At 41.5% G+C, this 14,367-nt stretch overlaps 1 long non-coding RNA gene across 1 annotated transcript; it reads right to left on the reverse strand.

Moving 5' to 3' along the window:
* Positions 1-11,772: 11,772 nt before the first annotated feature.
* On the reverse strand, positions 11,773-12,347 carry LOC114825539 (uncharacterized). Its single transcript, XR_011581808.1, has 3 exons — positions 12,324-12,347; positions 12,091-12,217; positions 11,773-12,002 (listed from the first exon to the last, which is right to left on the reverse strand). It is a non-coding gene; the product is annotated as an uncharacterized lncRNA (long non-coding RNA).
* Between the last annotated feature and the right edge of the window lie 2,020 nt (positions 12,348-14,367).

Here is a 14,367-nt window from a genome sequence, read left to right on the forward strand (position 1 = left end):
AGCCTATTTATAGGGATAGGGTGGCCGGTCCCCTTTGGATGTTTTTTAGGGTGTAACTTATGGTTTAATGTGTGATTTAATGGATTAATTAGGCAATTAATCCATTAATTGGTTAATTAACACATTTTTGGAATAAATATTTTGGGGGTTATGTAATTTATATGGGATGTTTTGAAGGTTATGAAATAATTACCTTGTGGAAAATATAGGATGAGGATGGATGAAATAACTTTGAATTTGTTACCTATTTTGGGCACTTTTGATTTTGTTGAAAGATGATTGCCTGCTGCTTGCGCGTAGGAACCCTGTTGTACCTCAAGGGTATTTAGCCCTCTTTTGTCCAAAAATCCACGTGTCGCCTTGTGATTATTTTTTGCTCCACAAATGCCCCCACACCTGTTGGGCTACTCGTAGGAAAGGGCAGCAGGTGTAGAGATCATCTTGCTTTAGGCAACGTATGACAACTTCCTATTTTGATGTAGATTCCCTCTTTAATAGGAAATTAGGTCATTTGAGGAAAGGGAAATAAATTTCTCTCAAAGCCTATTTAAGTCCACCTTAAGTGGGTTATTAAATCAACTTTGGAGAGCGATTTATTCTACCCTAAGAGAGAGAGAGAGAGAGAGAGAGATAGCTTAGAGGATATTTGTTCCCCCATCTCTAGCAATCTTTTACATCTTGCCCGTGCAAAGGACTGTCTTTCGTTGATTTCTTCGTCTTTTATGTGCTGCACCGATGTAAGAAAAAATTAATTTTTTCTTGTCTTCTTCTTGAATAGTGCTATTGCGGGGTAGCTGTCGGGGTGGTGCGACACGTTGGTTGGCGTGGCCAAGAGTCAACTCAGCATGGGCCGATGAGGCGTTATGGCAGGAGCCACTGATTGGGCTGTTTGGCTTGGCTAGAGCCAAGGGCAACTTGTGTGGCAGGGGCCGCGGATTGTGGTGCTGAGGTGCAGTGTTAGGCGAGCCACATGGCTCATGTCCTTTGGGCTCTTGGACCTTACTTGGGCCAGGCTGGCGACTGAAAGAAATGAGGAGGTCGTGGGCCCATAAGTTGCTGGAATGCTGGGCATGTAGGCCTCCTGCCTGCTAGAATGCTGGGTTGATCTCCTCTGCTGAGTACCATGAATGGCGTTGGCTGCTTAGTTCTCTTCGTCGGAAGTAAGGTGGACTGCTTGCGAAAGATGAGGTAAAGAGGATCAAAGTGGATTCATTGGCTCGTCTGATCGCTGTCGTGGAGCCTACTATGAATGATGGTGGAAAGAAGAGATATTCCCCGCCTACTTAAGAGATGCGATTGATAACGACTGAAGACTTATTCTGCTGCTCATGAGGGCCTGCTTGTTACCAAGATGCTTGTGATTGACATAACTTCTTCCAATGGGAAGAAAAAATGAGGCTGCTAGATCCGAGCCTATGGCGCCTGCCATGTCAAAAATGGCTAGTACGATTGTTGATAGGATTGCTCAGCGTAAATGTCCTGTCATGCCCCTAGTGCCGAAGTCTGTACCAAGATATCTGTTGGGAGCTAAGTCCGGTTTACCTTTGGAGATGCTTGCTACTATGAATAGCAATAAGGTGGACTCTGCTGCTAAAGTGGCGCCAAGGCTTACCCCCTTTGCTGCTGAGACTGATCCTGCTAGCAAGGAAGAGACTGCTTGCGTGGGCAGTTATGAGAAATCCATTAAGCCTGCTTCTGGGGAGGCTGCTAAGATCTGTGTGCTTTTGAAACTAGATCTGCTTGAAGACATAGACGCTTGTGCCAAGTTTGTTGATGACGGTAGAAAGGTTGTTTGCCCAAGTTCCTTTGCGAAGCATACGACCCAATATAAAAGGATTGCTCTGCTTGCTATGATGTATATATAGCAAGGCTGCCAAGGAAGTGGCGAAGACTATGGCAGCTAAAGCTTATTCCTCAACCAAGGATATCAAGAGGTTGGATTCTGAGCTTGTTGCTTTGAAGGGGTCTAATAATTCTGCCCTCACTTCTCTGCAGCCCACTCGCCACGAGATCGTTGACTTGAGGACTAGGCTTAACGCAATCCAAGTTAAGTATGAAAGTGTAGAAAAGGAGATTGGATGTTACATACCTCAAATTCAAGATCTTGAGTTTGTAGTTTCTGAGCTTCGTTTCGCTACTTATGCAAAGGATGAAGAGTTGATTATTGCTTATAATCAAGTGATCCACTTCAAGAGAATCGTCGAGAGGCTTGAACCCCAAGTGTTGGAATTTCAAGATGTACTGAAGATCAACGAAAGTTTGAAGAAATGAGTGGATGAGCTGCAACGCGTCCGTGTTAGTCTGCTTGAGAATAATGAGCAGCTGAAGGGTGAGAAGGATGGGCTTAAGGTTTCGATACCTTCTCTATTTCTTCGGAAGACTTGCTTGCTTTTACTTTTGAGGCTTTCATTGGTGAAGTAGTTGGAGAAGTTAGTGCCCAGGCTGAGGCAGCCAGGGGTGAAGTGCCGGTTGATGCCGCTGCTAAGAGCGTTACAGCTGCTGAAGGTGTGGCGACCGAGTAGTCGTGGGATGTCCAAGCTGTTGTAGTATTCTAGGTAGTCTTTAGGATTTTATTTGTTTTTCCTTGTAGATCTTGTTTTGCTTGAACTCCTTTGGCCTTTGCTAATAGTTTATAAACATGTTTTCCTTCGCTTTTCTTCATCTTCGCTTCTTTTGTTCATGCCCTAACCTTTAGACTTGATAGACCAGTGGCAGGTATGCTACTTTTTTATAAGCATCCAAGCTCACGTAGCCTATGCAGCCATAAGTGTTGGTGTAGAACTTTGCAACGTTGTTAGCCATAGGGTTGGCAGCCGGATGCCTTACTTACAGAAGCAGACAAGTCCACGTAACCACTATGATATTAACCTTGACTTTCTCCAATTCCGTAGGTTGCATAGCAAGTATCAAAACACTTTAGGACTTGGTGTAGGTTGTTCCGTGCTTGGCAGAGGTGAAGCTTATCGGCTACGTAGCATGTCGGCAGTGGATAAAGCTTTGTATATACGCATTAGCTTGTTTAACCTTTCATAAGAATGTGCGGTTGTATATGTCTAGCGTGGCTTTACTGCTCGAAGGGCAAGCCGTAGGCAGTCTTCCGGAAACCGTAGGCTACCTTAGTGCACTCGGTAACAGCTTTAGGGTTCTAGGGCAGCCGTCTATAGGGCATACTGCGTAATGTGCTCCCTTTGTCTCTAGGGCTTGGTTCCCTACGGATTAGGCTAAGAGACCAAAAATCCTTCAGTTAACTAAGCTTTGAAAAAGACCATTGTGGCTACTTCTAGGAATCCCAGCGCAAGCCATCGTGCATCTAGTTATACTAGGGCAGCCAAGCTCATCCACGTCTGGATATTCAGAGTGTAAAGTTTATCCTCCCGTCTTGGAGAGCTGACCCATATGGGTGTCGGGCAATTGGTTTACCCTCTCGCACTGGAGAGCAATTAGTTTACCCTTTTGCACTGGAGAGCATAGTTGGTCATTCAGAGGGGGACAATTCCTGCGATGAGTCCCTAAGAAGGGCGCAGTCTTCTTTTGAAGTGCAGGAGTGATCAGTTGTTGTAAGCATGTGGTCGAGCCAAGTTGTGATTACTTCTGAATTCCTCATTAAAAAATGAGTGAAACGAACGAGAACTTAGCTGTAAGGTAGGAACTGCATAACAGTTGGATAACCCTCGGCTTGTGAGGTGGTGCCCATCGAGCTTCTTGAGTCTTCAAGTTTTGATGTAGCGGGAGGTCACATATGGTACTTCTTCAGATTGTAGGCGCTCTACTACTTTTTGATTTTTTATCGTTTCATGGTGGCGAGGGTGTAATTACTCTTGCCGCCTACTCTATTGATCTTGTACGGACCTTCCCAGATGGGATCCATCTTTTTGGAGCCTTCTCTGCGGGCAGTGATGAAGACTTTTCTTAGGATTGGATTTTCGGGCTGGAACTGCCGGATCTAGGCCATTTTGTTGTAGTTGGAAATGAGTTATTGCTGGTAAGCTGAGATGCAGGTGATGGTCTGTTTGCGCTTGTCTTCTACCAAATCTAAGCTTGTGGTCATCTCCTTACTGTTCTGCTCAAGGCTTAGTAATAGTGCGGTGATACTTGGCTTGATAACATTGGGATGAATGATTGCTTCTGAGCCAAATGCCAAAAAGAATGGAGTCTCACTGGTTGCTCATCTTTTAGTTGTGCGATATGCCTATAGACATCCGGGGAGTTCATCTGGCCATTTTCCCTTCTTGTTGGTAAGGGATTTCTTGAGGCAGTTGAGGATCATCTTGTTGGATGTTTCGGCCCACCACTGCCTTGAGGATATCTTGGCATGGACATGTACTGCTTGATGCTATACTTTTGGAAAAACTTTGCCACATCTTGGCCCACAAATTGCGGGCCATTGTTGGTGACGATGGACTGAGGGATTCCAAATCGACAAATGATGTTCTTCCATATGAAGTGCTCTATGTCCGTCTGAATTGTGGTCGTCTTGGGCTCTGCTTCCACCCATTTGGTGAAGTAGTCGGTTGCCACAATCATTATGCCTCTGCCCCTTGTAGCATACGACATAGGTTCTACCATGTTAATTGCCCACTACATGAACGGCTAAGGACTCGTCTGCAGGTGTAGTTCGTTGGCAGACAGTGCTGGTACCGGCTTGTAGCGTTGGCAACGGTCGTACTTTTGTACTAACTCCTTAGCGTCTTGGTGCATGGTAGGCCAGTAGTAACATGTATTAAGAGCATTTTGTGCTAAGGATAGACCTCCGAAGTTATTTCCACAAACCCCTTCATGGATTGAGCTTAGAACCTTCAAGTTATCGGGAGACGTTAGGCAACGAAGATGTGGTCCGGTATAGGATTTTCGGATAAGAATGCCGTTCCACTTGTAGTAGCGTGTTCCCTTGATTTGGAGCTTCCCAGACCCCCAATCTTTTCTTGGAGAATGTGCCATTGAGCAGGTAGTCTACGATGGAATCTTGTCAATTTGGAGTTGTACTAACCTATGACACTTCGGCTGCTGGCTTCACCTCTATGCTCTGCTCGTCTAGATACTCCTCCGGAATAGAGCGTTTGAGTTGGTGGTTAAGGACGGAGCCTAGGCCTGCTAGTGCGTCCACGTGAGCGTTGTCTGCTTGTGGAACTTGAGTAATGGTGTAAGTCTAAAACGCCTCAAGTAATCTGGCTAGTGATTAGTTGGGAATCAGAATGAATTGCGAGCTTTTTCACTGCCAAGTCTATGTAAAGGCCTGCTAGTAGGGCTTTGTACTCTGCTTCGTTGTTGGATGCTTTGAAACCTAGAATGATCATCTACTCGGGCATCGAACTACCTGGGGTGACAAGGACCACGTCTACTCCTGAACCTTTGTAGTTGGATGCGTCGTCGATATGCAAATGCCAGAAGTCTCCATCGGGTGGAGCAGGTGCGGCTAGAGTATGCTTGGCTACTTTAGGGGCATCATTGGGCAGCTTTATTGCGTCACCTAGGCTCAGCGTGAAGGCGTAATAAGGAGCTGTGGAGATGGGGCCATGTCACACGCATCAAGAGATGCTCAATTACCGGTATTGGGCCACTCTAGAGTTGAATCATTGAGCAAGGGTCGGTTAGGGCTGTGTGGTACGCAGCAGGAGGTGGTACTCAACTGCCGGTACAAGTTGCTCCTATGTAGAATCTTTTAGGGTGACGAGGACAAAACTTGCTTCCGAGTGTATCCTTCCAGTGTTTGTCTACCCTTGGCGTGTCTTTTGGGCCGAGTTGTTACATTCGTTAGAAAATTTTGCATCTACCAGGGTCTACGCCTTTATCGTCGCGCGTTTGGATTGGGCGGAATAGTACTTCATGAGGATGATTACATGCATTTGAAAGTAAAACTTGAGCTTCCGGGATGCAACAACTATTGCCAAAGTTAGTTTTTGAATTTCTGATAACATCAATAAGAGCTTTTAAACTGTGGAATATAACTGATAACATCGATGAGAGCTTTTAAACTGTGGAATGAGCTTATTGTTGTTTCAGATGCGACTACTCGTCCAGTCAGACTTTGAATCTCCTTCAGAGTAGTCATATTCAAGATCGCTCGGATTTGCCTTGAATGGGCATCGGCGAACTTTGTCCCAAAATGCATGCTTTTCTGCCAGAGCGAAAGATTCTGCCAGAGTTAAATCTTCTTTCATTATCAGTTTTTCAAACAATGGGTGATATGCTAGAAGTCCTTTTTGGAAGGCTGCTCTAGCTATCGAGTCGTTGCATCCGACTATCCTTGTTTTCTCTACTTTGAACCTCCTCACATAGTCATTAAGCGACTCCTTTAGGTTCTTCTTGACGTCGAACAAATGGTTGGACTTCTTTTTTATCGAGCGACATGATGAATATTCTTTGGTGAAAACCAAAGAAAGTTCGTCGAAATTCCGAATGGATTGTGGTGGTAGGGTGTAGAACCAATCTTGCGCCTCGCCTTGTAGAGTGGTGGCGAACATCTTCCATATGAGATCATCGTTGTTTCGATAGAGGATCATTACGTTTCAGTAGTGCTTTAAGTGTCTTTCCAGGTCTTCATCCCCTTTGAAAGATGTGAAATATGGCATGCTGAACTCGTGTAGAGGCTCTACCTGCTCGATCTCGTCTGTGAAGGGTGACCTGCTTATGTTGGTCATGTTTCATCGTAGTGTTTCATCGATGACCTCATTACGTTGAAAATTGCACAATAGCTTGGTCAAGAGTCTCTCTACTTCTTCCTGAATTTGCCTTTGTTGAGGTAGTGGAGCTCTCCGCTGCCCCCAACCATGACTTGCTGGTCTAGGCTGCTCTTCCATGTATTTGGCTCGTCTATGCCACTGATGCGGTCCGTGTAACGCGTTCCTAGCATACGAGCGAGTTCTTCGTAGGCTGCCGGTTGAACTTGAGCCGTATTGAGTGACTACTTCTCTCCGTTCGTCGTGCTGCCTACTCCAATGTGAGGTAGATGATGCTCTTTGGGAGCTTAGCCGCTAATAAACACTTCACCTGGAAGGTTGCTCATGTTGACTATTGAAGTGTGACCCCAACCGTGAATGTATGCTCGTCTATAGGCCTAGTCGAGAGTGCACGCTCTTCTGCGCTTTAAGACGGGAGTATACGCTATCTCGGGGGCCCAATCAGGAGTGTACATTGCCTAAACACTCGGTTCATGGCTGGTCGAGTGGCTGCTTGTCGAGACGCTGCTGGAGATGTTCTTTGTCTGCCCTTATCCTACTTCGGGACACCTCATCTGGGGCACATTGCATCTCGGTGCGCTGCAAAAGCTAGTTCACCAAGTTCGTTTGTTGTGCGAGGGTGCTTATCAACTCTATGACTTGTTGAGACAAGTGTTGTTCTCCATTTGGGTTGGAATAACTTGGAATGAATGCGTCTTCTTGAGCAGTGGAAGTGTGGTAGACTCCGGGCACGAGATTTAAGTTGGGAAATGTCAAATCCGAAGAAGAATGTGATGAAAATGTTCCCGATTTGATCGTCAATCTGAAAATTTGAAACCGGGATGGTTAAACTAATCTTGGATCGATTTGGGCTGCTTGGAAGGCCACGGGAGCAGGCTGGAGCAGGCTGCTTGATGAGAGCAGGCTGGGTCACAAGAGTGGGCTGCTCGGCCGGAGCAGGCTGGGCCACGAGAATGGGTTGCTCGGTGCGTGATGCATGCGAGAGTGAAGCTTGGGTTGTGGTCTTAGTACTGTGAGCCGCCTTGGATGGCATAGCTCAGGCTGTGGTGAAGGCACCATGGACATCGCCACGGGTGGCTACCGAAGTAACCACCACGGTGGTTCCCGTGGTGGAAACTCGTGGTGGTTGTACCGTTCCCCCTAGGATCACATTTAGTCTTGTGGATCGCCGCGATCCCATTTCTTGAATATAGGAATCTTCTTTTTATGCGAGAGTCTTCTACAAGTATGGGACTCAACTCTCAATTAAAGCACCAATTTGTGGATGCAAATTTCTTCCTCCTTGATCTTGGACAAAATTGCACATACAAAACAATTAACACCTTAAGGTCAAGGCCAAGAGCCTCACGCACCCACAATGAATGAGGGGGCTTTGGCCAAAAAACCTCTAATGCCAAAGTTAGAATTTAGAAAGAAAAAGTGTTTGGAGAGTATTGGGAACTTTGCAAGTGTGTTGGAATGATCTTTTAGTGAAAATGGGAGCCTATTTATAGGGATAGGGTGGCCGTCCCCTTTGGATGTTTTTTAGGGTGTAACTTTTGGTTTAATGTGTGATTTAATGGATTAATTAGGCAATTAATCCATTAATTGGTTAATCAACACATTTTTTGAATAAATATTTTGGGGGTTATGTAATTTATATGGGATATTTTGAAGGTTATGAAATAATTACCTTGTGGAAAATATAGGATGAGGATGGATGAAATAACTTTGAATTTGTTACCTATTTTGGGCACTTTTGATTTGGTTGAAGAATGATTGCCCGCTGCTCACCCGTAGGAACCCCGTTGTAGCTCAAGGGTATTTTTTCCCTTTTTTGTCCAAAAATCCACGTGTCGCCTTGTGATTATTTTTGGCTCCACAATATTTATATGCGTAAATTGACAAAAAGAAAAGTCAAATATTTGAAGTAAATGAATAATCTTAGATCATGCTAGAAGAAACCCCTCATAAACCAATTAAAGCAGTTGGATTCACATAATGAAATCGATCTCTATAGAATTTACATTAAGAATAGAGAAAAATAATATTTAATAAACAATTGATTGAATCACATTATTGCTAGTCCATTGTGAGGCTAAGTTCACCCCCTCCCCCTTAGTGTAGATAATTGTTTGTTAAAAAAAAAACAATCATTTGACAACTAATTTAATCATATTATTATCCGCGTGCGAAAGACATTTTTTATAACCTGCATTACATGCCCTTTAAGATGTTTTGAACGTGTTTAAAAATAGATAAAATAATATTTAATAAATAACTGATTGAATCACATTATTACTAGCCCATTGTGAGGCTAAGCCCACATTCCTCCCCCTTAGTGTAGATAAATTGTTTGTTAAAAAAATAATAATTTGACAACTAATTTAATGTAATTTAATCACATTATTATCCGCGTGCGAATGACCTTTTTTTTATAACCGGCATTACACTCCTTTTAAGATGTTTTGAACGTGTTTAAAAATAAAGAAAATAATATTTAATAAACAACTGATTGAATCACATTATTGCTAGCCTATTGTGAGGCTAAGCCCACCCTCTCCCCCTTAGTGCAGATAATATCGTTTGTTAAAAAAAAAATAGTCATTTGACAACTAATTTAATGTCATTTAATTACATTATTATCCACGTGTGAAAGACCTATTTTATAACCGGCATTGCACGCCTCTTAAGATGTTTTGAACATGTTTAAAAATAGAGAACATAATATTTAATAAACAACTGATTAAATCACATTATTGCTAGCCCGTTGTGAGGCTAAAACCCACCCTCTCCTCCTTAGTGTAGATTAGGCCTGACAAATGGGTCGTGTCTGTCGTGTTTGTGTAATTTTCGTGTAACACATGTTATCTTAATGGGTCGTATCGTGTCACACCCGTTATCATAACGGGTCCTTAACATGTCGGGTCGCTTTACCCAACGGGTAAAGTGACCCGACCCGTTATGTCCCGTTAAGAAAAATATATTGTTTATCTTAAATTTGCATATACCACACATTGCCACATAAATATTACTTCAAAACATTAAAACACATTTGTAGTTTAAGTACAACATCTACACTCGAAAATAAGAGCCTAATAAAAAAACATCCATACACTACTAGTCTATTACAAAATATTAAATGTGCAAGGATATGCAAAATGAAAGAGTTTTTGTTTTCAAGGTTGTGAAGCCTTTCTCAAAAGAGCCAATAGAACTCAAAGCTTGCATGTTATTCTTTTTACAAAATCCTCAATTTTCATCGATCATCATGAGGAAATTGTATTGTAACTTTGACTTGATCTATTGCCTTCAAGAGTTATGTTAATGATGTTTTCAGTAAGGTTTTCCACGTCAGAACTCTCTTCCGCATAAACTAAGTATAGAAACACCAAACATTAAAAACCATTTAAACTATGAGAAGTTTACCAAAATAATTATGAAAAGAAAATAAACAATAGTACTAGACCATATAAAAATTTATTACCTCCTTTTCCAAAATAGCCAATCTCGTGTGCACAATAAAGCTTGAACTGTTTTTGGTAACAATGAACTACGATACTGATCTAGTACTCTACCCCCAATACTAAATGTAGATTTTGATGCAACAGTTGAAATGAGAATTGTTAACACATCTCGTGCTAACTGAGAAAGTATTGGATAATGAAAACGCTCCATTTGCCATCAAGAAAGAACATCTATGTCTACTTTTCTATCTATTATTTTATCCTCCACATACTTTTGCAATTCATTTTTTTCAATTGAACTTGAACCATCGTAATTATTATCAAAATCCTACATCATAAAAAATAAAAATGAAAACGTAATAAGAATCATGCATCGTGTCAATTTCAAATATAATATCAACACTTTTTATAGTACTACTACTACAAATATATAAAGTAAATAAAAACAAACTTAGGTTACCTTAAATAGAACATCTCCAGATTCTGTTTGATGATTAGGCACTGAATTCACTAGAGTATTTGAATTATCAAGATACCAAAGTTTTTCCAAGTACACACCAAAAAGAACATTCAATTTATCATTAACCTTTGTAAATTCAACGAAATTCACACCATGAAGATTTGTGTAAGCCCAATCCATAAAATGCAATTTATAACGAGGGTCTAAGATTATTGCAATTGCCAAAATCAAATTGTACTCTAACCAATACTTCTCAAACTTCGTGTCACATCCTGGGTCCGCTCCACCATCGTAGCACGATATTGTCCGCTTTGGGCCCTGACCACGCCCTCACGGTTTTGTTTTTGGGAACTCACGAGCAACTTCCCAGTGGGTTACCCATCTTGGGAGTGCTTTGGCCCCCTTCTCGCTTAACTTCGGAGTTCCTACGGAACCCGAAGCCAGTGAGCTCCCAAAAGGCCTCACTCATTTGGGCGATGTGGGATGTCACAATCCACCCCCCTTAGGGGTCCGATGACCTCATCGGCACACCACGGCCAGGGTTAAGTTCTGATACCATTTGTCACATCCCGGGCCGGGATGTGACACTTCGGGTACATGTAAGTCCTCATCTTATTCATGAAACTTTCAGAGTTATCCATGGTTACCTTAATTTGAAGTTGGATTACGAACACCTTAGGGAAGAACAAATTTGATGTGGGGTACTTTGTCCCAGAGAATAAGCACGTAACCTCATAAAAGTACCCCAAAAACTTGGAAATCTTCATTATTTTATCTGACTCTTCAGAAGAAGGACAACTACACTACTACAAAAGTACCATTAGTGTCGGTTTAAAAACCGACAAGAAACGTCTAATACCGTCGGAAATTAAGCACAATCCGACGGAAAATGTATGCAGTGACGGATATAATAAGCGACAGCATTGCCTGCGTCAGGAAATGAAAAATCCGACAGAAAATACTGTAAAACTGACAGAAATTGTGTCGGATATAACCGCCAGAGAATATATTAATAAAGAATAAATTAGAGCATTTTCTGTCGGCTAAAACCGACAGAACTTCTGTCGGATATAACCGACAGAAAATTTATGAATAAGAATAAATAAAAGCATTCTTGTCGGATAAATCCGACAGAAAATATAATAATAATAAAAAATATATAAACAACTTTCTGAATTATTCTTTCCCTTTCAAGTTGAGCCAGAGAGGGGATAGAGACAGTTCCTTCCTTCCTTCCCGCACAACGTGATTATCAACTTACTATTTCCCCTTCCAATTCATTTCCACATTCTGTAAATATCCACCCACGCACACACAGAAAGGATGATACAACATGGACATCAACTTTGAGCTCGGAGCCCTCATCCGCCTAAACAAACACCAAATTCAGAATCTTCCCACTCTCCTGGTCCCTGTAATCTACACAATCAAACACCCCAAAATTCAAATCACTCATAAATTTTCAATCTATATATATTATAAATGGACGAAGAAAATGAGAAATTGCCTTCATGGGTATGACATTTCCGGATTCGAGCAAATTCGACGACCCAGACCCGGCTCGGATCTGGAGGGGGAACCGAGTGGAGCAGAAAAATGGGAGTTCTACCGACTTGAGAAAGCCCTAATCGTACCTGATAATTGGAAAATTGGCACGAAATTAGTAAGGAGGAGGCGAAGATCCGAAGGATTTGGCGAAATGGAAACCCTAAAAAATCGTAAGGGAAAGCGCAATCGAACCAGAGCTCGGCCTTGCGCTCTCGTCCTTTATGAAGTCGAAGAAGCGCGGAGCTGAGAACTCGTACGTATCATCGACGATCATCCCCGTCACCGTCAGAGCCAGCGCGTTGGGATCTTGGTCGGTCATTTCCTTGTTTTTTTTTTTACCTTGTTTTTCTGATCTGGAACCTTCATGCTTTTCGGATCTATGACATGCAGTGGTTATCTTCACCATATCTCTCGGATGTTTCACGGATCCGAATCTCCTGCACAAAAGAGAAGAAAAGGGGATAACCTTTACCTCTGAGAGAATGGAATCAGAAATCGCCAGTGCAAACCTCAGCTTTGAGGAAATCGCCATGCCAGGGGTGAGAAATGAGGATGATGATAGAGGAGGTCTGGGGCAATGCTAAATGGCGCTAGGCTTGGATTTGGATTTTCATTAGAGGAGGTCTGAGTATGTGTTTTTTGGGATTTCAGAGGAGGAATTGGAAAATTCTGGAAGAATAATGAAGAAGTGAATAGAGAATAATGAATAAACGAAAGAGAGAGCGTCTGAGTGGGGGCAAAAAAACCGACAAAAATGGGGGCAAAAATCCCCAAAAATTCTCTCCCAAAATTTTAAGTTCCCTCTCCCAAAATTTTAAATTCCCCCCCCCCGAAATACTGTCGGTTATAACCGCCAGAACACTAAAATGATAAACGTCAGAAAGTAAAATAATAAAATAATCAATTTCTGTCGGTTATAACCGCCACCATTTACTTAAAAATCGCCAGCATATGTAAAAAAATATTTAATAAAAGAATTCAAAAATACTGTCGGTTATAACCGACAGTATTTTTTGATATCCGCCACTAAATATCCGCCAGTATTTTATGTCGGATATAACCGACAGTATTTTTCTAATATCCGCCACTAATTAAATAATGTGTCGGATATAATTTATCCGACAAGATTTTCTAATATCCGTCACCATCTTCCGCCACCTAAAGCTAATATTGTAGTAGTGCTACTAAATTGGAATCACTCAACCCTAAATGAATCAAAGTATATCAATAGAAAATTGCACTATCTAGCATAATATAAGTTAAGTTCCATCTAGTATAGACATCTTGTCTCAAACCTCCCTACTTGTCTAACACATTCATAAAACTTTAGTTTCCTAGCCTCAAAGCCCTTTATATACTTGATGCATTCATGAATCTTTATCACCAAATAATCAATTTCTTTAAGTCCATCTTGAACTATCAAATTCAAAATATGAACACAACAACGCACATGAAAGAAGTCACCATTCATAATGAGAAGACTTCTAAGATTCAACTGATTCTTCAAAATGCTAACAAAAGAAATATTTGAAGAAGTATTATCCAAAGTAATAGAAAATAACTTTTTCTCAATCCACCACTCAGTCACCAATGCATTAATTTTCTCAGATAATGCAACACCAGTATGCGGAGGAGGCATGTGACAAAAACTTAAAATTCTTTTATGCAATCTCCAATCTTTGTCTACAAAATGAGCAGTAAGAGCAAGATACTCATCAGTGCATTGTGAGGTCCATAAATCTAATGTCAAACAAATTCTATCTTCAACTGAGCCTAACAAATTATGAAGCCTTTTTTTTTAATATAAGGGGTGGGATATCCACACACCTCATTTTACTTCTCACACACCTTTTTAATTTTCAGTCGTCAAATCGAATGAATTGAAGAAGATCAACAGACATAAATTATCAAGGGTGTGTGAGAAGTAAAATGGGGTGTGTGGATAGCACACCCCTAATATATATATAATTATTATAGTTTTTAGGGGTATAAAATTATTAAATTAATATATATAATTATTATAGTATTTTTTTAGGGTTATAAAATTATAAAATTAATATTTTGCTTATCATATATCGTGTTACCCACGTGTATACCCTAACCAACCCATTATCGTAATAGGTGCTTATCGGGTTACCCAATAACGACCCGATTTGTTATCGTGTCGACCCAAGCACCTGTTAATTTTGTATCGTGTCGTGTCGGGTTATCGAGTTGTGTCAGGAATTGCCAGTCC

Source organism: Malus domestica, chromosome 06 (genome assembly GCF_042453785.1).
Source record: "Malus domestica chromosome 06, GDT2T_hap1".
In the NCBI taxonomy this organism is placed as follows: domain Eukaryota; kingdom Viridiplantae; phylum Streptophyta; class Magnoliopsida; order Rosales; family Rosaceae; genus Malus; species Malus domestica.